The sequence below is a fragment of the Bos taurus genome, chromosome 11, assembly GCF_002263795.3.
Source record: "Bos taurus isolate L1 Dominette 01449 registration number 42190680 breed Hereford chromosome 11, ARS-UCD2.0, whole genome shotgun sequence".
NCBI lineage: Eukaryota > Metazoa > Chordata > Mammalia > Artiodactyla > Bovidae > Bos > Bos taurus.
Genome location: NC_037338.1, coordinates 40027077 through 40053810, shown reverse-complemented (window position 1 = coordinate 40053810; position 26734 = coordinate 40027077). Strand labels below are relative to the sequence as shown.

The 26734-nt window shown below is 36.1% G+C and overlaps 1 pseudogene; it reads left to right on the top strand.

Annotated features, from left to right (window-relative positions):
* The window catches only part of LOC100296640 (proteasome maturation protein-like), a 41186-nt pseudogene extending 15337 nt beyond the window's left edge, over nucleotides 1-25849 (top strand).
* The last annotated feature ends 885 nt before the right edge of the window (nucleotides 25850-26734 follow it).

Below are 26734 nucleotides of genomic sequence, written 5' to 3'. Positions count from 1 at the left end.
TACTTATCTTTGAAAGCTCTTGACCCTTACCATACAACCTGAAGATTCTGTTTTCACAAAGATACCAGAAGTTTTATAAAGTCATTCAGCTATATGATTCAGTGTACCCTTAGTGATCATGTTGACAATCCTAGATATACTGTCACCAAATGAAGCATATACTGTAATTGAAAATTTTGTATAAGAAAATGCTGTGTTCAAGACCCTATGGTTGCAGAAATGTAGCACCAGTGACACTTACAGAGAAATTATTTTCTGGTTTTCTGGAAGCAATATTTTTCAGTGCAGAATAAATGTCATCAGTGGTGCTGTTTAAATTAGTCTAGATTTAAATAAGAAAATATCTTAATATTTTCCTCAGAGGTCAGTCAAAATGTAAGTTCCTTATAGGTAAAGATTGTATAATATTCATCCAATAAGAATCAGTTTGGGTAAAATGGAAATTATTAATAATTATGCCAGAATAATAGATATGTCATAGAACTATACAAATGACATTGGGCTATACATATTATTTTTAATGTATTTTGCCACCTTAGTATATTGAAATCATTATTGTGTTGTCCAAAAATTTCATTTGGGTCATCCCAATGTTTAATTTAATGAAAAGTCTTCCAGTATTGTTTTATTGGCTATTTATATGATTGCTTTTAATTTTTTTTTTCATTTTTTTCTCTTGTACTATAAAAATTAACCTTAAATGTACCTTTTAATACTTTCTTATAGTTATATATTTGCACCAATCAAGTAATACTATGTTTAGACAAATTCCTTGAGGAGTAACTATCTGCATAATTTATTTCATATTGTATTATTTTTTCAGCTTGTATCCATATTTAAAATTTTTTAAAGCACGTGTTTCCAAATTACTCTTCAAAGAAGATAGAGCAAATTTTAACTTCCTGCCTCAAAGTACCAGAGCATCTTTCTCATCTTCCTCAACAAATTCATCTTTTATTAAAGAAAATTTATTGTATTTTTGAGACTCACCAAATTTACAAAGATATACATGCTGGTCAAACACTGAAAGTGATAGAAATAACATGTGGCTGAAGGTTAGTGTGAAATCAAGTGTCATCCACTCATAGAATGTACTCTGAAATGAAAGAATAAAATGTTATCAAAATGTGTATAAAATAATTATTTTTACAGCTTTAATATGCAGAGTACATCATGAGAAACACTGGGCTGGAAGAAGCACAAGCTGGAATCAAGATTGCTGGGAGAAATATCAATAACCTCAGATATGCAGATGACACCACCCTTATGGCAGAAAGTGAAGAGGAACTAAAGAGACCCTCTTGATGAAAGTGAAAGAGGAGAGTGAAAAAGTTGGCCTAAAGCTTAATATTCAGAAAACTAAGATCATGGCATCTGGTCCCATCACCTCATGGCAAATAGAAAGGGAAACAGTGGAAACAGTGTCAGACTTTTATTCTTGGGAGCTCCAAAATCACCATAGATGATGACTGCAGCCATGAAATTAAAAGACACTTACTCCTTGGAAGGAAAGTTATGACTAACATAGATAGCATATTCAAAAGCAGAGGCATTACTTTGCCAACAAAGGTCCGTCTAATCAAGGATATGGTTTTTCCAGTGGTCATGTATGGATGTGAGAGTTGGACTGTGAAAAAAGCTGAGCTCCGAAGAACTGATGCTTTTGAACTGTGGTGCTGGAGAAGACTCTTGAGAGTCCCTTGGACTGCAAGGAGATCCAACCAGTCCATCCTAAAGGAGATCAGTCCTGGGTGTTCATTGGAAGGACTGATGGCTGAAGCTGAAACTCCAATACTTTGGCCACCTCATGCAAAGAGTTGACTCATTGGAAAAGACCCTGATGCTGGGAGGGATTGGGGGCAGGAGGAGAAGGGGACAACAGAGGATGAGATGGCTGGATGGTATCACAAACTCGATGAGTTTGAGTGAACTCCAGGAATTGGTGATGGACAGGGAGGCCTGGCGTGCTATGATTCATGGGGTCACAAAGAGCCGGACACAACTGAGCAACTGAATGACTGAACTGAACTGAACTGAATAATAAATATAGTCAACTTTTTAAATGTTGCATTGCTATGCGAGAATAATAAAAACTCAGTGTCTTATAGCTAAATTAAATACATTGCACTTCTGCTGTTGGACAATGATGGCTCCATTTCACTTAAATAAATAGATTGCAGGATATTTTTGTTGGCATCTCATTTTTTAAAAATAGTTTTTCCCTCATACTGTTTATATATTTATTTTTTCTTAAGTATTTTTATTATAAACTGTTACATATATTTAGGATATTTTAAAATGTAGAATTCATATAAGATTTTATTTTGAAAGGCTCAGAACCCAAATGAAATTCAGCGTCTCAATATAAAGTGAAGTTCTTTTAAGTTATTTGTTGAAAAGTTAAATGACAGCATACCAAAGATTCTGCAAAGAATTTTAATCTAATGCAATACCCATATCCTGCCTTGTAGTTTTTTTACATTTTATAAATAAAATTTCCTATATACTTTTAATATTTATTGGCTCAAATATATATCTAAAATTCTTTCAGATATTATCTAGTTAAAACATTCAACATTTGTATAGTTTGCTAATTCATTTTTCTATAACTATTTAAAGTTGCTAATACATGTTTTATGATAAATAATTAGCATCTTTCAAAATCATAGATTGTCACAGAATTTTACCCAAGCAATGAGAAGTTTATGCTTCAAGTTATATACAGAATGTCAACATTTAAAGTATATAAGAACTTTTCTGTAAGTGATATCCAGGGGCTTTCGTATATTTGAAAGTGAATACTCAGATATTAATAATAACTGTAGATAGTATGCCTTGATTGTATTACTGATATTCTTAAAGTGATTAGATAAGCTGCTATAGCTTATCAAATTACATGTTTATTATGCAAAGTACAGGCCTGCTGTTAACAATGTTGAAGGAGCCATTTAGCTGTTGATCATTAAAAGATAAATTCTGTTTACTTAAAATAGTTTACCAGGTATTTCTCCCGAGAAGAGTTTTTTTTAAGATCAACAGAGAATTGCAATTCTGGTTTTACAGCCTTGGTGAGCCAAGTCCCTGCAGGGCAAGAGAAATGTTACCTTTTGTAGAGAGGAATAGGGAGTTAGGAGGGCTATGGTAAACAGGGTCCACGGTTTTTCTTGGGCCAAGCTGTTGCTAGGAAGGTTAAGTCTTTCTTTTTCCTGTTGGGATCCACTATCATCACAGGCCAAGAGAGCGCCCCCTTCTGGTATCCTGACTTTGTTTCGTTAAGGTTTATATTAATTTCTTACAAACTAAAACCAAATAGTAGATTGGGGCAGAATATTACAAATGACGTCGAATTTAAGTATGTGCCCAAGTCAAAATGAACCATATTTTAGTATGGAAACAATCATGTTTTAAATCTAAGTCTGTATTTATTATGTACTGTATGGATTGCTCGGAGAAGGCAATGGCACCCCACTCCAGTACTCTTGCCTGGCAAATCCCATGGACGGAGGAGTCTGGTAGGCTGCCGTCCACGGGGTCGCTAAGAGTCGGACGCGACTGAACGACTTCACTTTCACTTTTCACTTTTCACTTTCATGCATTGGAGAAGGAAATGGCAACCCACTCCAGTGTTCTTGCCAGGAGAATCCCAGGGACGGGGGAGCCTGGTGGGTTGCCATCTATGGGGTCGCACAGAGTCGGACACGACTGAAATGACTTAGCAGTAGCAGTATTGCTACTCAATACTGCTTGCTTGCTCATTCCTGTTCTTTTTTTGAAGCGGTCCTCATTTTTTTTCTTTAATTTGATTAAGTATAGTTGATTTACAAAGTTGTGTTAATTTCAGGTGTACAACCAAGTGATTCTCATATATATATGTGTGTGTGTGTGTGTGTGTGTGTGTGTGTGTGTATTTTTATATACATTCTTTTTCAGATTCTTTTCCCATATAAGTTAGTAAAGAATATTGAGTAGAATTCTCTGTGCTATACCATAGGTACTTGTCGGTTACCTCTTTTATATATAATAGTGTATGTTTGTTAATCCCAAGCTCCTGTTTATCCCTCCCCACCACATTTCCCCTTTGGAAATCACAGTTTGTTTTCTATGTCTCTGTGTCTATTTCTGTATTGTGAATAAGTTCCTTTGTATCATTTTTAAAATTAGATTTCACATGTGAGTGATATTGTATGGTATATTTCTTTGTCCAACTTACTTCACTTAGTATGATAATTTCTAGGTCCAATCCACATTGCTGCAAATGGCATCATTTCATTCTTTTTCAGGGCTAATATTTGTTTTATATATGTACAACATCTCTTTTATCCATTCATCTGTTGATGGACATTTAGACTGCTTCCATGTTTTGGCCATTGTAAATAGTGTTGTTTGAACATCAGGGTGAATATATCTTTTCAAATTATCATTTTCTCTGGATATATGCTCAGAAGTGGTGTTGCTGGATCATACAATAGTTCTATTTTTTGTTTTTTAAAGAACTTCCATACTGTTCTGCACAGCAGTTGTACCAATTTATATTCCCACCAACAGTGTAGGAGGGTTCTATTTTCTCTACATCCTCTTTAGGATTTATTGTTTGTATTTTTTTTTTTTTTTAATAATGGCTATTCTGACTGGTGTGAGGTGACACCTCATTGTGGGTTTGATCTGCGTTTTTCTGCTAATCAGTGATATTGAGCATCTTTTCATATGCTTTGGGGCCATCTGTATGTCTTCATTAGAAAGATGTCTATTTGGATCTGCTTATTTTTTGGTTAAACTGTTTGGGTTTATTTATTTATTTATTTGACATATAGCTGCATGAGCTGTTTGTATATTTTGGAGAGTAATCCCTTGTTGGTTGGAGAAGGAAATGACAGCCCACTCCATTATTCTTGCCTGGTAAATTCCATGGACAGAAGAGCCTAGAGGGCTACAGTCCATGGGGTTGCAGAGAGTTGGACATGACTGAGCAGGTATGCATGTCCTTATTGGTTGCTTCATTTACAAATATCCATTTGTGGGTTGTTTTCTCATTTTTTTATGGTTTCCTTTGCTATGCAAAATCTTTTAAGTTCAGTTAGGTTCCATTTCTTTATTTTTGTTTTTATTTTCATTACATTAGGAGGTAGATCAAAAAAGATATTGCTGCAATTTATGCCAGAGAGTGTTCTGCTTTTCCTCTAAGAGTTTTATAGTGTCTGGTCTTACTTTTAGGTCTTTTATCCATTTTGCATTCATTTTTGTGTATGGTGTTATAGAGTATTCTAATTTCACTCTTTTACATATAGCTGTCCGGTTTTCCAGGACCATTTATTGAAGAGACTGTCTTTTCTCCATTGTATGTTGGAGATACATACAGCCTTGCCTCCTTTATCATAGATATGTGAGTTTATTTCTGGGTTTTCTATCCTGTTTCATTCATCTATGTTTCTGGTTTTGTGCCAGCACCATATTGTTTTGATCACTGTAGCTTTGTAATATAAGGGAACTGTATTCCTCAAGCTCTGTGTTTATTTCTCAGGATTGCTTTGGCTATTTGGAGTCTTTTGTGCTTCCATAAAAATTTCTGTTGTTGTTGTTCTAGTTCTATGAAGAATGTAATTTGATAGGGATGGAATTTAATCTGTAGATTGCCTTGGGTAGTGTAGTCATTTTGACAATATCGATTCTTCCAATCCAAAAGCATGGTGTATGTTTCCATCTGTTTGTGTCATCTTTGATTTCTTTCATCAGTGTCTTATAGTTTCCAAAATACAGGTCTTACACCTTTGGTTGCTCATTCTTAAATGACATATAATTACCATTGAAGACTTAATCTATTGTGGGAAATGCTTTAATCTTTGAGGAGATTATCTTGGAATTAAGCCACAAGATTTCCTGAAATTCTTATTTAAACTTCTATTTGTTGAATCAAAATTCATTTAACATATTGAAAGCCAGGTGAACATGTACTCTGACAAGCATAGATTTCTGCTAATTTTTAAACATCTATTGAATTTGTGCAGTATATTATCTTCTTAAAGTTTGTCTTCTTAAATGAGTTACCCATATCCCTAGTCAACTGACTAAATAAGAAAATAATTTTGAGAGATCTGTGTAATTCTTTTTTATGATTTCATCCTGATAAAGGTAAATTTAGATAGTTTTTGTACATTTAAACTTAATCATTATCTAAATTATACTACATAATTCACCAGTTCTAAATTTTGTTGTATGAGAAGAAAAACTCTTAGGAACTATCACAAATATCTATATAAACTAAATTTCCACTCCTCCTTAGTTGGAACCATGATTTCCATTAAAAAAAAAAAAAAAGATGTGTTCCTAATATGACCACCATTTTATATAAGCCTACAAAACCTGGAGATGATAAAAAATGAAGAAAGAAAACATACATAAACAGCTTATTTCAATTCAATGTTTTCTTCTAGATAACTATTTTCAAAAAGTGTTTCTCTCTTCTGACTTACTAACCAATGTTAATCAAAAACGTTTCTTTCATAAATTCACGTGTCCTATTATCTGTATATTTCTGATTTAATACTGACCTTGGGATAGAAAACTCAAGAATACTATAATATGATTAAACAACTGTCATCATATTGATTAAAAGACAGCAATTGACTGTAAAATGCTCACTTCTGGATATTTATTCAAAAGAACTAAAATCAGGACCTCAAAGAGGTATTTGATTTCCATATTCATTGCAGCATTATTTGCTATAGCCAAGAGATGTAATATCTAAATGTACATTGATGGATGAATGGATAAAGAAAAGTGGTATATACATACAATGAAAGAGTATTCAGGAATAAGGGAAATAGGAAATTCTGTCATATGCTGCTGCTGCTGCTGCTAAGTCACTTCAGTCGTGTCCGACTCTGTGCAACCCCATAGAGAGCAGCCCATTAGGCTCCTCTGTCCCTGGGATTCTCCAGGCAAGAATACTGAAGTGGGTTGCCATTTCCTTCTCCAATGCATGAAAGTAAAAAGTGAAAGTGAAGTCGCTCAGTCGTGTCCGACTCTTAGCGACCCCATAGACTGCAGCCTACCAGCCTCCTCCGTCCATGGATTTTCCAGGCAAGAGTACTGGAGTGGGGTGCCATTGCCTTCTCAGTGTCATATGCTACAACATGGATGAACCTTGAAGGCATTGTGCTATTTGAACTAAGCTGATCATTGAAGGGCAGACACTGCATGATCCCACTTATAGGAGGTATCTAAAATAGTAAACTCGTAGAAACAGGAAGAAGAGTGGTGGTTGTCAGAGACTGAGGAGAAGGAGAAATTTGGAGTTACTGTTTAATGAGTATTGAATTTCAATCGTGCAACAAAACAAAAAAAATTGTTCTTGAGATCTGATGTATGATGTATAATGTTGTGCTCATAGTTAACACTACTGATTACATACTTAAAAATTTAAGGTGATATATGTAATATCATGTGCTGAATGTTTTAAGCACAATATTTTAAAAGTGAAGTAGATTAAAAAAAGGCAATTAAAAAAGAAGGATGATCCCTAGGACTGGAATTCATCACAGTCTTCATAGAGTTAGTTCTTTTAGAGCTTTTCTCAATTATACATAAATGAAAGAAGGGGGAAGTTGGCATAAAGGTGTCCATTAAAAAAAAGTAATTGGAATTATGTAAGCTATAAATGAAGAAAGTTAAATTATAAATTTTATGTAGGTGTTTACTAATAGGTAAGATAAAAGAGGTTAAAGACAGGCTGTAAGCTCCTAAATAGTTTGAATTTTATCCTAAACAAAATAGGGGGTCTTTTAAAAGACTGACTATATGTTTCCTTTAATATATAAGATATTTATGACATATGATATATACATGTATATATATGAATATATATATGTGTATAAATGAATTTATCTGAATATATCTTATAAAAGATTATCCTTTAAGGAGGAAAAAAGGTAGAGACATCAGGAAACATCAATAATTTTTCCTAATGAAAATGCTATAACAGAATTCTATTTGAGATATGTTTGTAGTAATCAAGCCACCAGGCACTATTGGTATCAAATAGTTTATTCTAGCAAGTACTTTTTGAATTAGTTGGTTTTTAGGAAGAGATAAGGATGTAAAGCAGAGATGAGTGTACTATTACTGAACATGTCTTCTTTAGTAATTCCTGACAAGAAAGCCAACAAATGTAGTTTATTTAAATACAGAATTCTATGAGATATTTCTGCCCTTAGCTTTAGAAGTTTTTGATATGTATCTTACTCAGAAAACTACATGCGTAAAAAGTATATTGAAATGTATTGCTGGGATGATAAGATGAAGCCCAGTGCTAATATGACATGGGACCACAAATATTTTAATGGCATCTCTTCTTTGGGGAACATTTTATATCCAAATATATTCCAGGGACTAAATGTAGATACTCACAAGGAGAGAGAGACACTCTGCAAGGGCATCCACCATTAGGCAATATAAGAATGTCCCCTGAACCATGAGACTCAATGGACTTGTAGGCTACTCTAGGGAGCTAAATAAGCAATTTGCAGAGCAATGATTCAAAGTCTGGTTCCCAGAAACTGTATTGAACTATCTTAAAGCAATATTTCAGAAATAGGGAACAAGGTCTTCCCTAGTGGCTCAGAGAGTAAAGAGTCTGCCGGCAATGTAGAAGACCTGGGTTTGTTCCCTGGGTCAGGACTATCCCCTAGAAAAGAGAATGGCTCCCCATTCCAGTGTTCTTGCCTGGAGAATTCCATGGACAGAGGGGCCCAGTGGGCTGCAGTCTATAGGGTTGCAAAAAGTTAAACACAACTGACTGACTAACACTTTCACTTTATTTTTCAATGTATCAATAAAATTCAGATTTTGTTTTCTCTTTTATAGGTTTCTCTTTATATTACTGGAGATTAAAAAGATGCTTTCAGTGGATCTATTTTTTTTAAGGTATCTTTCTATATCCTATCTCAGTTCTAGAAGTTTGGGAAAGAAGTCATCTTAAGCAGACCTTTTTAAAAATTCTTGTTTTGAATAATATTTGTTCACCCAGCTTTCCCTAATGTTACTATATTAGAAACTATTTAAAACTATCAAAAGGAGAAATTAACCTTGATGCAATCCTCTTAAGTAATCTATTGATCTTATGTGAATATTGGTCATTTTTTCCCACTATTGTGCTTTTTATGATTCAGAATCCAATCCTGGATCTCACATTCTGTTTAATTGTCATTATCTCTTACTTTCCTTCATTCTAGAGAGTTCTTCATTTCCTCAGTCTTTTTTATTTTGTCTTTCATAGCCTTGCCTTGCCACTTTTGAAGAGTATAAGCCAATTATTTGTAGATTACCTCTCAGTTTGGGTTTGTGCAATATTTTGTCATGATTAGGCTGAAGTTATATATTTTTAGCAAGAACGCCACAGAAATGTTATACCCTTCTCAGTGTATAATTTTCAGTTCAGTTTAGTCGTTCAGTCATGTCTGACTCTTTGCAACCCCATGAACCACAGCACGCCAGGCCTCCCTGTCCATCACCAACTCCTGGAGTCCACCAAAACCCATGTCCATTGAGTTGGTGATGCCATCCAACCATCTCATCCTCTGTCATCCCCTTCTCCTCCTGCCCTCAATCTTTCCCAGCATCAGGGTCTTTTCCAATGAGTCAGCTCTTCACATCAGGTGGCCAGAGTATTGGAGTTTCAGCTTCAACATCAGTCCTTCCAATGAACACCCAGGACTGATCTCCTTTAGGATGGACTGGTTGGATCTCCTTGCAGCCCAAGGGACTCTCAAGAGTCTTCTCCAACACCACAGTTCAAAAGCATCAATTCTTTGGTACTCAGCCTTCTTCACAGTCCAACTCTCGCATCCATACATGACCACTGGAAAAACCATAGCCTTGACTAGACGGACCTTTGTTGGCAAAGTAATGTCTCTGCTTTTCAATATGCTATCTAGGTCGGTCATAACTTTCCTTCCAAGGAGTAAGCATCTTTTAATTTCATGGCTGCAGTCACCATCTGCAGTGATTTTGGAGCCCTAAAAAATAAAGTCTGACCCTGTTTCCTCATCTATTAGCCATAAAGTGATGGGACCAGATGCCATAATCTTAGTTTTCTGAATGCTGTGTTTTAACCCAGCTTTTTCACTCTCCTCTTTCACTGTCATCAAGAGGCTCTTTAGTTCTTCTTCACTTTTTACCATAAGGGTGGTGTCATCTGCATATCTGAGGTTATTGATATTTCTCCCGGCAATCTTGATTCCAGCTTGTGCTTCCTCCAGCTCAGTGTTTCTCATGATGTACTCTGCATATAAGTTAAATAAGCAGGGTGACAATATACAGCCTTGACGTACTCCTTTTCCTATTTGGAACCAGTCTGTTGTTCCATGTCCAGTTCTAACTGTTGCTTCCTGACCTGCATACAGGTTTCTCAAGAGGCAGGTCAGTGGTCTGGTATGTCCATGTCTTTCAGAATTTTCCACTGTTTATTGTGATCCACACAGTCAAAGGCTTTGGCATAGTCATTAAAGCAGAAATAGATGTTTTTCTGGAACTATCTTGCTTTTTCAATGATCCAGCAGATGTTGGCAATTTGATCTCTGGTTCCTCTGCCTTTTCTAAAATCAGCTTGGATCTGGAAGTTCATGGTTCATGCATTGCTGAAGCCTGGCTTGGAGAATTTTAAGCATTACTTTACTAGCGTGTGAAATGAGTGCAATTGTGTGGTAGTTTGAGCATTTTTTGGCATTGTCTTTCTTTGGGATTGGAATAAAAACTGACCTTTTCCAGTCCTGTGGCCACTGCTGAGTTTTCCAAATTTGCTGGCATATTGAGTGCAATACTTTCACAACATCATCTTTCAGGATTTGAAATAGCTCAACTGGAATTCCATCACCTCCACTAGATAATTTTAGGAAGAGCACAAGGTAAATATTTCTTATTGCTGGTAGTCTTAACTTTGATCCCATGTTTAAGGTGGTATTAACCAGTTTTCTCCACTGCAAAGTTATGATTCTTGTTTTGTAATTAACAAGTCTCTCCTAAAGAGATACTTTAAGACTGTATAAATGTCCTGTTTCTCATAATATTCCTATTCACTGATTTTAGCATCCATAGATAGTTCTTGGCTGCTACAAATATTATTGTGGTATTTTCTAATGGTCAATTTCTGTTTTGTTTATCTTCCTGCATTTGTTAATTGGAATTCCAGATAAACAAAGAGACATTTTCCTCCTGCATTTATGTAGTGAGCTGTTTATTCATTCATTCATTTATAGTAAGGTAATATGGATTACTGCACATTTATCTTGTTCTGTTTCTTGTAATCTAGTATTATCATCGTTTATTTTATTGCTAAATATGTGCTCGATTTAGCCATTGGCAGCTCCTTTGAGTTGGAGCCTGTTTGCTTTCAACTTGTGCCCCATTGTTTTCTGTGTATGTCCTTATTTATTGCCTACTCAAGATTTTCCAGGGTCATGTTGTGCATTTCTGTGTCCCAGCTCTGACATCAGTCATTTTCCAGGGAGACTGAGTTCATTTTATTGGAGAATAGTATTGAGATGCCAAGGTCTGAGCTAAGTAGTCCTTTTAGAGATTTTATTGTTGAGATTTCAAGTTAGAAACACGTGGCCCTTGATGTGAATCATCTTCAGAGTAATACTTTCCAGAATTAAAATCTCAGAAATTTTATAGAAAACTAAATGAGTATGTGAATGCGACTCAGGGTGAGAAATTTGCAGTTGCAAACAAAACTCAAAAAAGTAGTAGAAATCCAATATGGGAACTGTTTAAATTCATTTGTAAAGGAAGAAAAATTCTCTGAACTTGTATCAGAGTATGGGAGATGGTAAGACCTAAAACAGATCACATTAGAATGTAATTATAGGTGGCTGTGTTAATGTAAGGGACTTTATTAGTTACTAAAAGCTTAGTGTTATCATCCTTTCAGTGAGAAAATAGAGAAAATGATATTATTGTGAATATGTAAGCACAAAAGTCTTTTAATATCTTCCTTTCTAATGCTAAAATGCTATTTGAACTGTTTTACATAAATAGAAGAAAAAAATACTTCTTAGTGTCAACACTATAATCATGTATCTCTGAATCAATGACCTCATTATGACTAACAGTAGATATATTAGAAAGCTGGGAAATAATGGATACTAGCGCTTCCTTCCAGAGAAGGCAATGGCACCCCACTCCAGTACTCTTGCCTGGAAAATCCCATGGATGGAGGAGCCTGGTAGGCTGCAATCCATGGGGTCGCTAAGAGTCTGATACAACTGAGCCACTTCACTTTCACTTTTCACTTTCATGCTTTGGAGAAAGAAATGGCAACCTACTCCAGTGTTCTTGCCTGGAGAATCCCAGGAACGAGGCAGCCTGGTGGGCTGCCATTTATGGGGTCGCACAGAGTTGGACACGACTGAAGTGACTTAGCAGCAGCACTTCCCTTGTGGCCCAACTGTTAAAGAATCTGTCCGCAATCCAGGAGACCTGGGTTCGATCCCTGGTTTGGGAAGATCCCCTGGAGAATGGAAAGGCTACGCACTCCAGTATTCTGGCCTGGAGAATTCCATGAACTGTATAGTCCATGGGGTCGCAAAGAGTCAGACACAACTGAGCAACTTTCATTATTCATTAGACATTATTTAGAAATTATGGTAAATCAGGGCAAGTGAAAATTTTACGTAACTATTATTATTTTTTGAGCTTTGCAAGTACTTTCCCTCTCTCTGGAAAAAAATATATGTATATGAAACATATACACTTGTATGAAACATATATATATACACATATAAGCTTTAAAGAAAGTCAGACATTTTACTCATTTAAAATCTATATTTGAAACAGTACAGAGTACCTAAACTCAAAGAAAACAAAAATGGTTGTGGGGCTTAGAATTTCAGTGGAAATATTTCCTGAATTATTTCTGCTTAAGTTCAAATTCTGCTAATGTTCTCCTATAGGACACAATTCTCAAGATAAGTTGAGGTAACTTATCTTTTCTAGGAGTACTTTTGTTTTCAGTATTGTTAGGAATATCATGACCTTATACTATCAGAAAACCTGCTGAAATCACTGCTAGCTTAGTGTGCCAACTGAGAATGCTCCAGAATGATATCACTGTGTCCACTGGCTAAGTGTTCTCTAATGGCATGTGACAGCTAAAATGCCAGGGCTTGGATTCGGCACAGTTCTCAACTTAATTGGCACCTTAGAGTCACCTGGATTCAACAAAATCACAGTTATGAAAAGATATTACACTTCACTGTTAATTACCACAAGATCTCTGAGGGAAATTTTGAAGCCTGAGCTAGGATACCTGTGCAGTTCTACCAAACTGACAATGAGACTTGTCAATCTCCAGCCATCAATCAAGATAATGTGTTTGCTTTATATTACTTTCCCATGACTAATATTAACATGTAAAATTCAAATAAAGATAGGAAAGGAAACTACACACAATATTAAAAATATGGAGTGGAAATGAATTATTTTGGAGCATATTCTGCTTAAGAATAACGGCCAACACATGAATCATTTTTTTAGAGAATTTCTTATCAAACTCATCAACTTCCTTATACAAGTCTCTTCATATTGTTAAATCTGGTGAATTCTAACCTTAAGAGTTTAATATGTAACAGTAGATATTATATAACTTGAATCATGTGATTTCCATTCCACATACCAGAATATAAAATTGAAACTGGTATCAGAAAAAAAAAAAGTTTCTAATTTTATGATCTGCTTTAATCAACTTAGACCTTTGACAGATCACAAAATGGGGTACAATTACCAGAATTTATTAGTTCAGTGAGTCATTACATGTATTCCTCCTGTCCCTATCTGTCCCTTGAGAGGCGTTTTGTGGTCAGGTGTGGTGCAGAAAATTAGACCTCTTCTTCTGACTCAGGATTGAGTCAGAGTTCAGTTGTTCAGTCGTGTCCAACTCTTTGCAACCCCATAGTGCAGCATGCCAGGCTTCCCTGTCCTTCACCAACTCCTGGAGCATGCTAAGACTCATGTCCATCAAGTCCATGATGTCATCTAACCGACTCATCCTCTGTCATCCTCTTCTCCTCCTGCCTGCAATCTTTCCCAGCATCAAGGTCTTTTCTAATGAGTCAGCTTTTTGTATAAGGTGACCAAAGTATTGGAGCTTCAGCTTCAGCATCAGTCCTTCCAATGAGTATTCAGGACTGATTTCCTTAAGGATTGACTGGTTGGATCTCCTTGCAGTCCAAGGGAATCTCAAGAGTCTTTTCCAACACCACAGTTCAAAAGCATCAATTCTTCAGTGCTCAGCTTTCTTTAAAGTCCAACTCTCACATCTATACATGACTACTGGAAAAACCAAAACTTTGGCTAGACAGACCTTTGTCAGCAAAGTAATGTCTTTGCTTTGTAATATGCTGTCTAGGCTGGTCATAGCTTTCCTTCCAAGGAGCAAGTGTCTTTTAATTCATGGCTGCAGTAACCATCTGCAGTGATTTTGGAGCCCAAAAAATAAAGTCTGTCACTGTTTCCATTGTTTCCCCATCTATTTGCCATGAAATGATGGGACCGCATGCCATGATCTTAGGTTTTTGAATGTTCAGTGAAAAATCCAGCTTTTTCACTCTCCTTTTTCACTTTCATCAAGAGGCTGTTTAGATCTTCATCGCTTTCTGCCATAAAGGTGGCATTATCAGCATATCTGAGGTTATTGATATTTCTCCCAGCAAACTTGATTCCAGATTGTGCTTCATCCAGCCCATCATTTCTCATGATGTACTCTGCATAAAAGTTAAATAAGCAGGGTGACAATATACAGCCTTGACATATGCCTTTCCCAATTTTGAACTAGTCCATGTTCCATGTCCAGTTCTGACTGTTGTTTCTTGACCTGCATACAGATTTCTCAGGAGGCAGGTCAGGTGGTCTGGTATCCCCATCTCTTGAAGAATTTTCCACAGTTTGTTGTGATCCACACAGACAAAGACTTCTGCATAGTCAATAAAGCAGAAGTAGATTTTTCTGGAACTCTTTTGCTTTTTCAGTGATCCAACATATGTTGGCAATTTGATCTCTGGTTCCTCTGGCTTTTCTAAATCCAGCTTGAATATCTGGAAGTTCTCAGTTCATGTACTGTTGAAGCCTGGCTTGGAGAATTTTGAGCATGAATTTGCTAGCATGTGAGATGAGTGCAATTGTATGGTAGTTAGAAGAGTTTTTGGCATTGCCCTTTTGGGAATGGAATGAAAATTGACCTTTTCCAGTCCTGTGGTCACTGTTGAGTTTTCCAAATTTCCTGGCATATTGAATGCAGCACTTTCACAGCATCATCTTTTAGGATTTGAAATAGCATAACTGGAATTCCATCACCTCCACTAGCTTTGTTCGTAGTGATGCTTCCTAAGGCCCATTTGACTTCACATTCCAGGATGTCTGGCTCTAGGTGTGATCACACCATCATGGTTATCTGGGTCATGAAGATCGTTTTTGTACATTTCTTCTGTGTATTCTTGCCACCTCTTCTTAATATCTTCTGCTTCTGTTAGGTCCCTATGGTTTCTGTCCTTAAATGTGCCTATCTTTACATGAAATCTTCCCTTGTGAAAGTTACTCAGTTATGTCCAACTCGTTGTGATCCCATGAACTGTATAGTCCATGGGATTCTCTAGGCAAGTATACTGGAGTGGGTAGCCTTTCCTTCTCCAGGGGATTTCCCAACCCAGGAATCAAACCCAGGTCTCTGGGATTGCAGACAGATTCTTTACCAGCTGAGCCACAAGGGAAGCACAAGAATATTGGAGTGGGTAACCTATCCCTTCTCCAGCAGGTCTTCCCAACTCAGGAATAGAACTGGGGTCTCCTGAATTGCAGGTGGATTCTTTACCAACAGAGATATCAGGGAAGCCCTGTATCTTCCCTTTACGTCTCTAATTTTCTTGAAGAGATCTCTAGTCTTTTCCATTCTATTGTTTTCCTCTATTTCTTTGCCTTGATCACTGAGGAAGGCATTCTTATCTCTCCTTGCTATTCTTTGGAACTCAGCATTCAGATGGGTATATTTTTCATTTTGTCTTGCCTTTAGCTTCTCTTCTTTTCTCAGCTATTTGTAAGACCTCCTCAGACAACCATTTTGGCTTTTTTCATTTCCTTTTCTTGGAGATGGTCTTTATCATGCCTCCTGTATGATGTCATGAGCTTCTGTCAATAGTTCATCAGGCCCTCTGTCATCAGATCTTGAGTCCAAAAACAAGTATAAAATCTTAGAAATCATTTAGTTGAGTGTTGTAGTCTATGTGCCTGTGGAAGGAGTAAAGTCAACTTTTTGAAATGTGTCTCTTAATAAACAATCAAAATTATGCATTTTAATTACAGTCATAAAATATGCATGAAAATTATAAATATGAGAAATTATAACAGTGTATGAGATAGCTGGTTGTTAATATTTTTCTTCTTTTGGTCAGAATTTAAATCTACTTAGAGATACCATTGGAAACTCTCTTTGTAATTATATGTGACTTTCATTAAAACAAAAATAAACTGGGAAATGACCACTTAATAGATTGAATTTTTTCATAAATAGCAATTTAAAACATCAATGTTTTGGGGAAATGATAATAATTTTAAAATGCCCTGAGGGTATTCACATATGCCCAAAAATAGACATTTTAAACCAACCACGATGTGATGGGAAGCAAAAATTTACTACAAATACCAGCAAGTAAACCTAACTGCATCACAAGTGAATAACATATCCCACCCTGAAAAAGGTGGAGAAGTCAAGAACTAATATAAGAAACTGTGGGAAATACTGTAAGATAAAGACAAAATAGGGGCTTCCCTGGTGCCTCAGATGGTAAAGAATCTGTCTGCAATGCAGGAGACTGGGATTCGATTCCTGGGTAGAGAAAGTCCCCTGGAGAAGGGAATGGTAACCCAGTGCAGTACTCTTGCCTGGAGAATCCCATGGACAGAGTAGCCTGGTCGGCTACAGTCCATGGGGTTGCAAAGATTTGGACACAACTGAACAACTGACACATACAAAGACAAAATAAACTCTGGTTAGGAAAATTGTTTTTTGTAGGGGTATGACTTAGCAATTCTGAAACTATTTTATGTGTGTACTGAAACTGACAAATATGAAAAATAGTGTTGATAAAATGAGAGCCCCGTCTCACATTTCTCATTTTCAAAGAAAGAACTTACAAATAAGGAAAGAAGGAAGGCTAGAATGAACTATACAGTGTTGGATTTGGTTTGAGCTATCTGTATAAACTGGTTTTTGATAGATTAATAAATAGAACAATAGACATAGAGTGTGTTTGTTCACCCATGCAGGTGTTAGTACACAAACACATTTTCTTATTCTGTCTGTTAGTATGGCCTAGAAGCCATGATATTTTTCTGATCACAATTAGGTCACCTAGGACCCAGAAGAATCTGAAACTTCTTCTGGTTCCAGAAAGTAAAGAGTTTTGCAAAGAGAGAAGACAACAATAAAAACAACACAGAGTCACCCTAGGGAACCCTAGACAGAACTAGAATAACTTTTTCAAAAGAATAAAATAATAATAGTATTGGAATATAACTCCTGGGCTAAAATACATTTTCATGGATCCTTACTGACTTAAATAAATAATCAGATTAACTAATAAATTATGGAAACATGACAAACCTTTCCTATAGTAGAATTCTAATGAAAACATAGAAGAAACAAGGGAAATAAAGGACTATTGTTAGGCACTACCTTCAGTCATAATTTGTTACAGACAAAAATCCATTGATGAATAGAGAAATTTTGGGAAAAGGTTTGAGGAGAAAAAAATTTGCATAACCTCAAGTGTGTCTCCCAAGGTATTTATCAACTGCGAAGAGAAGAATGATAACTTTAGCAGACACCATCTTAACCAAGTGATCCAAGTAAACATCACTAGGAATAAGACATAGAGACGTCACGAGTCCCTTGATGTGAAGTACCAAGAAAGGTACAACATTATGCATGTGTTATTTTTGACAATAATGTACAACTTCAGTCTAACCATGAGAAAACATCAGATGATCCCCATATTAAGGGCATTCTCTAACATTGTTGATGAATATTCTTCAAAAGTATCATAAGCATAAAAGACAAGAAAAGCTAAGGAACTGCCATAGATTGTATAACAAATATAAATGACAACTAAATATAATGTGAAATCTTGTACGGGATGCTACAAAAGAAAAATGACATTAATGGAAAGTTTGTGAAATTCAAATAAGCTCTGTAGTTTAGTTAATAATATTGCGTCAACATTAATTTCTTATTCTTCATTATTTTACTGTAGTTGTATAAAATAACATTAGAAGAAGCTGCATGAGAAATACAGGAAAACTCTTGTACTATTCCTGAAGTTATGTAAATCTAAAGTTAGTTTTTAATGTATTCAAATAAAATTTTAAAAGGGGCTTTGTAGGGACCCATGTGTACAACCTGCTCATTTTACACATAGAAGCTCCAAAATACTAAAGGATTTATCCACAATACGAAGTTTGAGGGAAAGTTAAGATGAGCTCTAAGGGTATTGTCAAATTTTCTGAGAACTTCTTTCCTCTGGTTCAACGTATGACAATTGAATTTTAATTCTTAGCAATTGGTAACTGCTGGTCAGCTTGTCTAAATTACAGCTTCCCAGTTTCAGTTCTCTTGGTGTTTATGCAATATGAAGATGAATGCCAAAATTGTTTTCACTATCTCTTGTCATACTGACAACTGACCTACAGTACATTGAGTAAATATACCAGTGACAAAAATGCTTTATCTCAGGTAGGCTGGTCTGTCTAGATTGAGGAATAAATAAAGCTACCAGACTTTATCAAGTTAAGAGAAAAACTCAGAATTTATAAATAAGATATTTTTAGCAATAATTATCAACATTAAATGACTCTTCAACTTTTGAAATGTGAATATCAAGCCACTTTAATTTAGAAATGTTAGATTCATAAAATAGTAACTTACACATGCTAGGAGTAGATCTCTTACAAAAAGAAATATGTTTATATTTGCACTTTTCTTTGATTTTGAGACTTCAGCTAAGCCTAATGCACTTTCATTTATCTTTAGAAAAGAGGCAGGAACTATTTATCTTATAAAGCTTTATTAATTCCATATTCATTAACTGTCCAGTTTAGCACTCGCTCAATGAATCAGCATTATCTTTGGGCCTGATATTGGTTTTCTAAAATTTTTTATTGAAAAGTTTTATTCTTTGTCAGTAAGTAAGTATTACTCATGCAGTTGTGTCTTAACTCTTTGTGACTCCATGGGCTGTAATCCGCTAGGCTCCTTTGTCCATAGTATTCTGTGTGGAAGAACAGTGGAATGGGTGCCCATTCCCTTCTCCAGGGGATTATATTTGCCTTCAAAGTAGCAATTAACAACAACACAACAAAAATACATCAAAAATGTTAAAGGTAGTAGCAATAAAAAGTGATCAGTGTCTTCCCTAGTGGCTCAATGGTGAAAAATCCACCTGCATGGATGAGGGTCCAATCCCTGATCCAGGAAGATATCACATCCTGTGGAGCAATCAAGCCCAGATGCCACAACTATTGAGCCTGTGCTCTAGAGCCTGGGAGCTGCAACTCCTGAGCCCATGTGCTATAACTACTGAACCCTACACATCTAGATCCCTTGCTCTGCAACAAGAGAAGCCACAGGGAGAAGCCTGCACACGGCTAGAGAAAAGCCTGCTCAGCAACACAGCCAAACATAATTAATTAATAATTTGAAAAAAAAGTTATCAGGTTCCACTTGGATATGTATTATTTATAGATACAAATTGCTGATGCATCTGTTGCCAGGCTGAAAATCTCAGAAGACTGATTAGCACCAGAACTAGTCTTGAGAATTACATACATGGTATGAACTGAGGTAGTCTGGTCAGAGCTATCTGTTCCCACATGGTTCCACTGCTGAGCTACCCACTAGCTGAGACTCGAGCATGAGAGCTTTACAGATAATACATATAAATGTTAAGAAAAAGAAAAGCGTAACCTGGCAGCCTTGGATTCTGGGTTGTAGAGTTTTCACCAATAATGATTTTTGTTACTTTAAACAAACTTTATTTTATATTGTAGTATTTAGTTGATTATTTTTTGTTACTTCGGACATGAAACTTTACATCTCGTATTCTCCATTTCCCTTCTGAAAAGGCTTCTTTGAGTTTTACCACTCATAGTACTCCAGATGATGATGCTAAAATTCACAGAGTCTTTGTTCCTGGAACTTGCATTACTCTGTGTGGGATTACCTTCCATCTTCCCTGCCAAGGATAAAATTCATATTGGAACTGATTTAAAATATTTGTGTAGCTTTTTAAATGCTGTGAACAAGGAATGAGATTTTGCGACAAAACTCTCTTACCAGAAAACATACCTTTTTTTCAGAGATAATACATCCTCCACTTTATGTTCTTTACAGTTTATAAAACATTTAATACATATCACTGAAGGTTCTTATAGCCCCAGTAGATATTAAGATGATTTTATGGAAGCTGAATTTGAAGACTAGTGAATGGATCCCTAAAATCGTCCATTAGTGAGAGGTGCAGCTCATCCAGCTACTGTGCTTCCCATTATACCACATCATCTTAGGACACACTAGTTAGTGTTAGTTATTTCAAAAATAGGAACTTCTGAAATCACATATTAGCTCTTAGATTTTTTAAAAAATAACTGTGTTTAATAGTAAGGGAAACGAATATGACTTGATATTTTATTTTGATTGAACATGAGCAAATGGTGCTTCCTTTGGGTATTTCTCTTATCTCCTCACTGAATTCATATGGAATTAGCAGTGGTAGTTTGGGAAATTCTTTTATAAAAATACGTTTCTTGACTTTGAGGTGTAGAAAGAGAATGGCTATGAATGAATATACTTGACAGTGAGCAGTGCATTTTGTGAGACTTGAAATTCATCAAACTTAAGGTGCCTTATTTCTGAGCCTGTTCATGAAAGGACCTGAGAAGGCTGAAAGAGTTTTATATATGATCAAAATTGAATCTGAAGAAAAGCTGTCTAAAATTCTCATTGCCACATTTCTAAAGTTAGAAAAAAGTTTAAAATGGGATTGTATAGAGAGTCTCATCCTGAAATCCTAGAAAATGACAATTCTTAGGAGGTTTAGGGAGGGGGTATGGGAGAAAAATGGGTGTAGGGAACAAAGAAAATCAAAGTAAAACTTCATAGAAATCAGAAAATATTATTTTAGGTAAGAGAATAAATAAATCCTTACTCTAGGACTCAGCTTAATAAAGCTGATTAGTCAAATTTAAAACCTTTGGTTTTGGAATCACAACCACAAGGATATGGGATAAATCCTAGCTCACGGTTCTGAGCAGCTTCTTAATCATTTTCAGCATCAGTTTCATGTATACAGTGGGAATATGAGTTTATTAGAAATGATGTTTTGAAAATTAGGGGGAAAGAATGTAAAGGTACTAAAACATTGCTCTGGCAAATCTTTTATTTTTAAGTGCAAAAAAAAATCACCAGAGTTCTTACTAATAAAACTAGATTATTTATATTGAATATAGATTTTTGGGGTTGAAGAAAGGAGTAGGGGGATTTATTTTCACCATATATCATTTAGCTAAGTTTGAAATGTATACCATGAATATGTATTGCCTCATGAAAAGAATGATTTTTAAAATTATGCTAACATTATAGACTAAATCTCATGTTGAGATCTTGGGAATCTATAAAGTAATCAATGGAAATCCGTATTTCTATGATCCCCTTATAGAAGTACTGTAAAGGAATAAATGGCCTCCTAGCTGCACCTTTTGTTTCTCACTTACGTCCCAGCTGAAAGCCTCCCATCAATTTAGTACAAATATGTACCTGAAGTTCAGTTCAGTTCAGTCACTCAGTCGTGTCCGACTCTTTGCGACCCCATGAACCGCAGCACGCCAGGCCTCCCTGTCCATCACCAACTACCAGAGTTCACCCAGATTCAGGTCCATTGAGTCAGTGATGCCATCCGGCCATCTCATCCTCTGTCGTCCCCTTCTCCTCCTGCCCCCAATCCCTCCCAGCATCAGAGTCTTTTCCAGTGAGTCAACTCTTCATATGAGGTGGCCAAAGTACTGGAGTTTCAGCTTTAGCATCATTCCTTCCAAAGAACACCCAGGGCTGATCTCCTTCAGAATGGACTGGTTGGATCTCCTTGCAGTCCAAGGGACTCTCAAGAGTCTTCTCCAATACCACAGTTCAAAACCATCAATTCTTTGGTGCTCAGCCTTCTTCACAGTCCAACTCTCACATCCATACATGACCACAGGAAAAACCATAGCCTTGACTAGACAGACCTTTGTTGGCAAAGTAATGTCTCTGCTTTTGAATATGCTATCTAGGTTGGTCATAACTTTCCTTCCAAGGAGAGAGCATCTTTTAATTTCATGGCTGCAGTCACCATCTGTAGTGATTTTGGAGCCCAGAAAAATAAAGTCTGACACTCTTTCCACTGTTTCCCCATCTATTTCCCATGAAGTGATGGGACCAGATGCCATGATCTTCGTTTTCTGAATGTTGAGCTTTAAGCCAACTTTTTCACTCTCTTCTTTCACTTTCATCAAGAGGCTTTGTAGTTCCTCTTCACTTTCTGCCATAAGGGTGGTGTCATCTGCATCTCTGAGGTTATTGATATTTCTCCTGGCAATCTTGATTCCAGCTTGTGCTTCTTCCAGCCCAGCATTTCTCATGATGTACTCTGCATATAAGTTAAATAAGCAGGGTGACAATATACAGCCTTGATGTACTCCTTTCCCTATTTGGAACCAGTCTGTTGTTCCATGAAAGCATTTTGTAAAATTCTTATATATATATATATTTTAAATTATCCTTAAATGTTTTGAAAGTCATATACTTTTGATATTCCATTTTATAGACAGGTATACATGCTGGACTTCATAGATATTAATTCATTCAAAATCACATGGTAAGTAAAAGCGATGGGATTCAAACTTTGAAAACTTTCAAAATTTTATTATGCTTTAAAAATAGAGCATATTTTTTTAGAACAGAATGTATGGAGATTTCCCATATTCTGTGTCCCCATGCATGCATAGCTTCCCCATTATCAACACCCCTCACCACCATGGTAAATCTGTTACAACTGATGTACTCACAGTGATATATCATAATTACCTGAAGTTCCCAGGTGGCAGATTAAAAACCCGCCTGCCAATGCAGGAAACATAAGAGACCAGGGTTCGATCCCTGGGTCAGGAAGATCCCCTGGAGGAGGGCATGGCAACTCATTCCAGTATTCTTGCCTGGAGAATCCCATGGACAGAGAAGCCTGGTGGGCTACAGTCCGTAGGGTCCCAAAGAGTTGGACATGACTGAAGTGACAGCATGCATGCATGTACCTGAAGTTTAAAGCTTACATTAAAATTCATTCTTGGTGTGCATTCTATGAGCTTTGGCAAATGTATCTAAATAATGAAATATATACATCATTATGGTATCATACAGGGCATCTGCACTGCCCTAAAGCCCTGCTTTACCTATTCACATATCCTTTCCCCTTAATTCCTGGCAACCACTGAAAATATCTATAATTTTGTCTTTTTTCTGAATATCATCTAATTAGAATCATACAGTATGTAAAATTTTTGGATTAGCTTCTTTCACTTAGTATTATGCATTTAAGTTTCCTCCATGTCTTTTAACTTTATAGCTATTTCTTTTTAGTGATAAATAATATTTCATTGTCTGGATGCACCACCGTTTATTTATCTATTCTCCTACTGATGGGCATCATGGTCACTTCCAAATTTTGACATTTGTGAATAAAGCTGCAGTAAATATCCATATGCAGGTTTTTGTGTGGGTATACAGTTTCAATTCTTTCAGGTAAATACCAAGAAGTGAATTTGCTGGAATTCTATGGTAAGAGTATGTTTAGTTTCATTAAATGCCACCAAACTGTCTTCCAAAATGCCTATCATTTTTCATTTCCACCAGAAATGAATGAGAACTCTTGATGCTCCATACTTCACCAGCATCTGGTGTTGTCAGTTCTGGATTTCACCCTTTTTTCTAGGTGTGTAGTGGTATTTCATTGCTGTTTTCATTTTCATTTCTCTAATGATATATAATGTGAAGCATCTTTTCATGTGTTTGTTTGCTATTTGTAACTTTTAAATCTTTTTGACAACAAATCTGCGTATTAAAAACAAACAAAAGAAGTGTGCCACCGGATGTGAGGAATTAGTTCCCAAAATTGGAAGTGAGGGTCCAGGGGGCTAAGAAGCTGTGTAGAGGGCAGGCTGAAAATAGATGCTGGAGAACTTGGATCTCAGCAAATGGGCAGTTGTCCAATTACTGAACTTTCAGCAGGTGGACCTTTTGAAAGTCATGATATTCTTTGGAAATGTTTTTCTTATGTGAAAAATGAACTTTTGCCCAGTCATCCTCCTGAATTATTAAGAGACACCTAATCTTACATTTTAATTTTGCATCTTATATCTGCTCAGAAATGATAAGGGGAAGTAGGTAGGGAATATAACACAAGATGGACCAGGTGTTAATAACTGCCAATGATGGGTAATGGTGAAGGATTTTATTATATTCTTCTATTTCTACATATGGTTAAATTTTTCTACAATAAATTATTTAAAATAAATATGCAAAGCAACACGATATTAAGATATATAAAGTTTTTGAGATAAGACACAGCTTGTTCCTTTAGGAGAAGGAAATGGTAACCCCCTCCAGTATTCTTGCCTGGAGAATCCCAGGGACAGAGGAGTCTGGTGGGCTGCCGTCTATGGGGTCGCACAGAGTCGGACACGACTGAAGCGACTTAGCAGCAGCAGCAGCAGTGTTCCTTTAATTGGTGGGTCATTTGCTAAGTGTTTTGAATCATTTAAAATCATACAAAACTGTAATATTTGAAGCTTCATGCTTTTAGTGTATATTATATTGACAGAGGTATTTTCTGATTCCCAGGTGGCTCAGTGGTAAAGAATCCCCCTGTACTCTGAACCCAACAGTATTCCCCGAATTCATATATTGAAGCTCTAATTCCCAGGATGACTATATTTGGAGATAGGGCCTTTAAGAAGGTCATTAAGATTAAATGTGGCCATAAATGCCCTAATCCAATGACTGATGTCATTACAACAAGAGGAAGAGACCCCAGAGATATACACAAAGGCCTTGTGAGGACACAAAGAGAAGGCCTGTATCTGTGAGTGAAGGACAGAGGCCTTAGGAGAAACTAACCCTGCCAGCATCATGATTTCAGACTTCCAACCTTCAGAATGTGGAAAAATAAATGTCTATTATTTAGGTCATTCAGTTGGTGTTTTTGTTTTTTTTTTTTTCTTTTTTAATGGCAGCCCCAGCTGACTAGTATACCAAAATAAAATGTTCAATGGAAATAAAATGAATTTATCCACATTAAGAAACATTTAGGGTCTATTTGCTCTACTAAAATTACAAATGAAGTTCAAGGCAATGCAGCCTTGAACTTCCATTTTGTTCCAGCTTCAAATCTTTCACTGATTATGTTAAGGGGTAATGAAAAGGCTATTAAGGTATTTTTAATGATCCATCATAAAATGATGTAATGAAAGAACCCCTCTTGATGGTGGAATATAAATTTGGCTTACTATAATAAAGTTGTGTTATTAATTAAAGTAGAAGCACTGCATCTTATTTATAGTTAGTTGCCTTTTTACTATAATTTAACCTATACAACATTAGAAGTACTGATACAAGAGAAATTCTACTCCTCTGAAAACACCTCTGCCAACACAACATGCACTAAAGGCATAAAACCTCAAATATTACGTTCTTGTCTGATTTTAAATGTTTCAAAACACTTAGCAAATGACCCAACACCAAACAATTAAAGGAACACAGTTGTATCTTCTTGTCTCAAAAACTTTACTTATATATTTTATATCATGTCACTTTGAACATTTATTTTAAATTATTTATTATAGACACCTTTAACCTATATAGAAATAGGAGAATATAATAAAATCCTTTAGCATTATCTATCATCAACAGTTATCGACACCTGGCCCATCTCATGTTCTGTACCCTACTTACTTTCCCTTATCATTCCTGTACAAGCGTAAAAGGTATTACTTCATCTGTACATATTTCAGTGTGTTTCTCTGAAAGTCAATAACCTTCTTTTTAAAGATACCCACGATGTCATTATTATTTGAAAAACTTAATAAATCCTTAATATCAGAAAAGATCCATTGTTTAAATGTTTCCAACTTTCTCACAAATGTCACAATTATTTTTATATTTAAAAAATCAGGAACAAGGTCAGTTATAAACATTACATTTAGTTAATATGTCTCTTTAAAAGATTTTGTAGCAGAACACGTGGCTTTTTGCCCACTGCACAATGGAAAGACCAAATGCTGAGGCAATAGTCTCTTCCAGAATGTAAAGGCTTCATTGCAGTGTGGCCAAATAAAGAGACAGGAAGCAAAGTTAAGATATGTTTCCTGGATAGGCAGTTGAGTGGGGTATTTTATCTGGGAAGCAGGGAGCAAGAGGGGTAGGGGGCTCAGGAATGAATGATGGTAAGCAAATTTTTAGTTTCAAGAGTTCACTATACAAATGTGCTGCTGCTGCTAAGTCGCTTCAGTCATGTCTGACTCTGTGCAACCCCATAGACGACTGCCCACGAGGCTACCCCGTCCCTGGGATTCTCCAGGCAAGAACACTGGAGTGGGTTGCCATTTCCTTCTC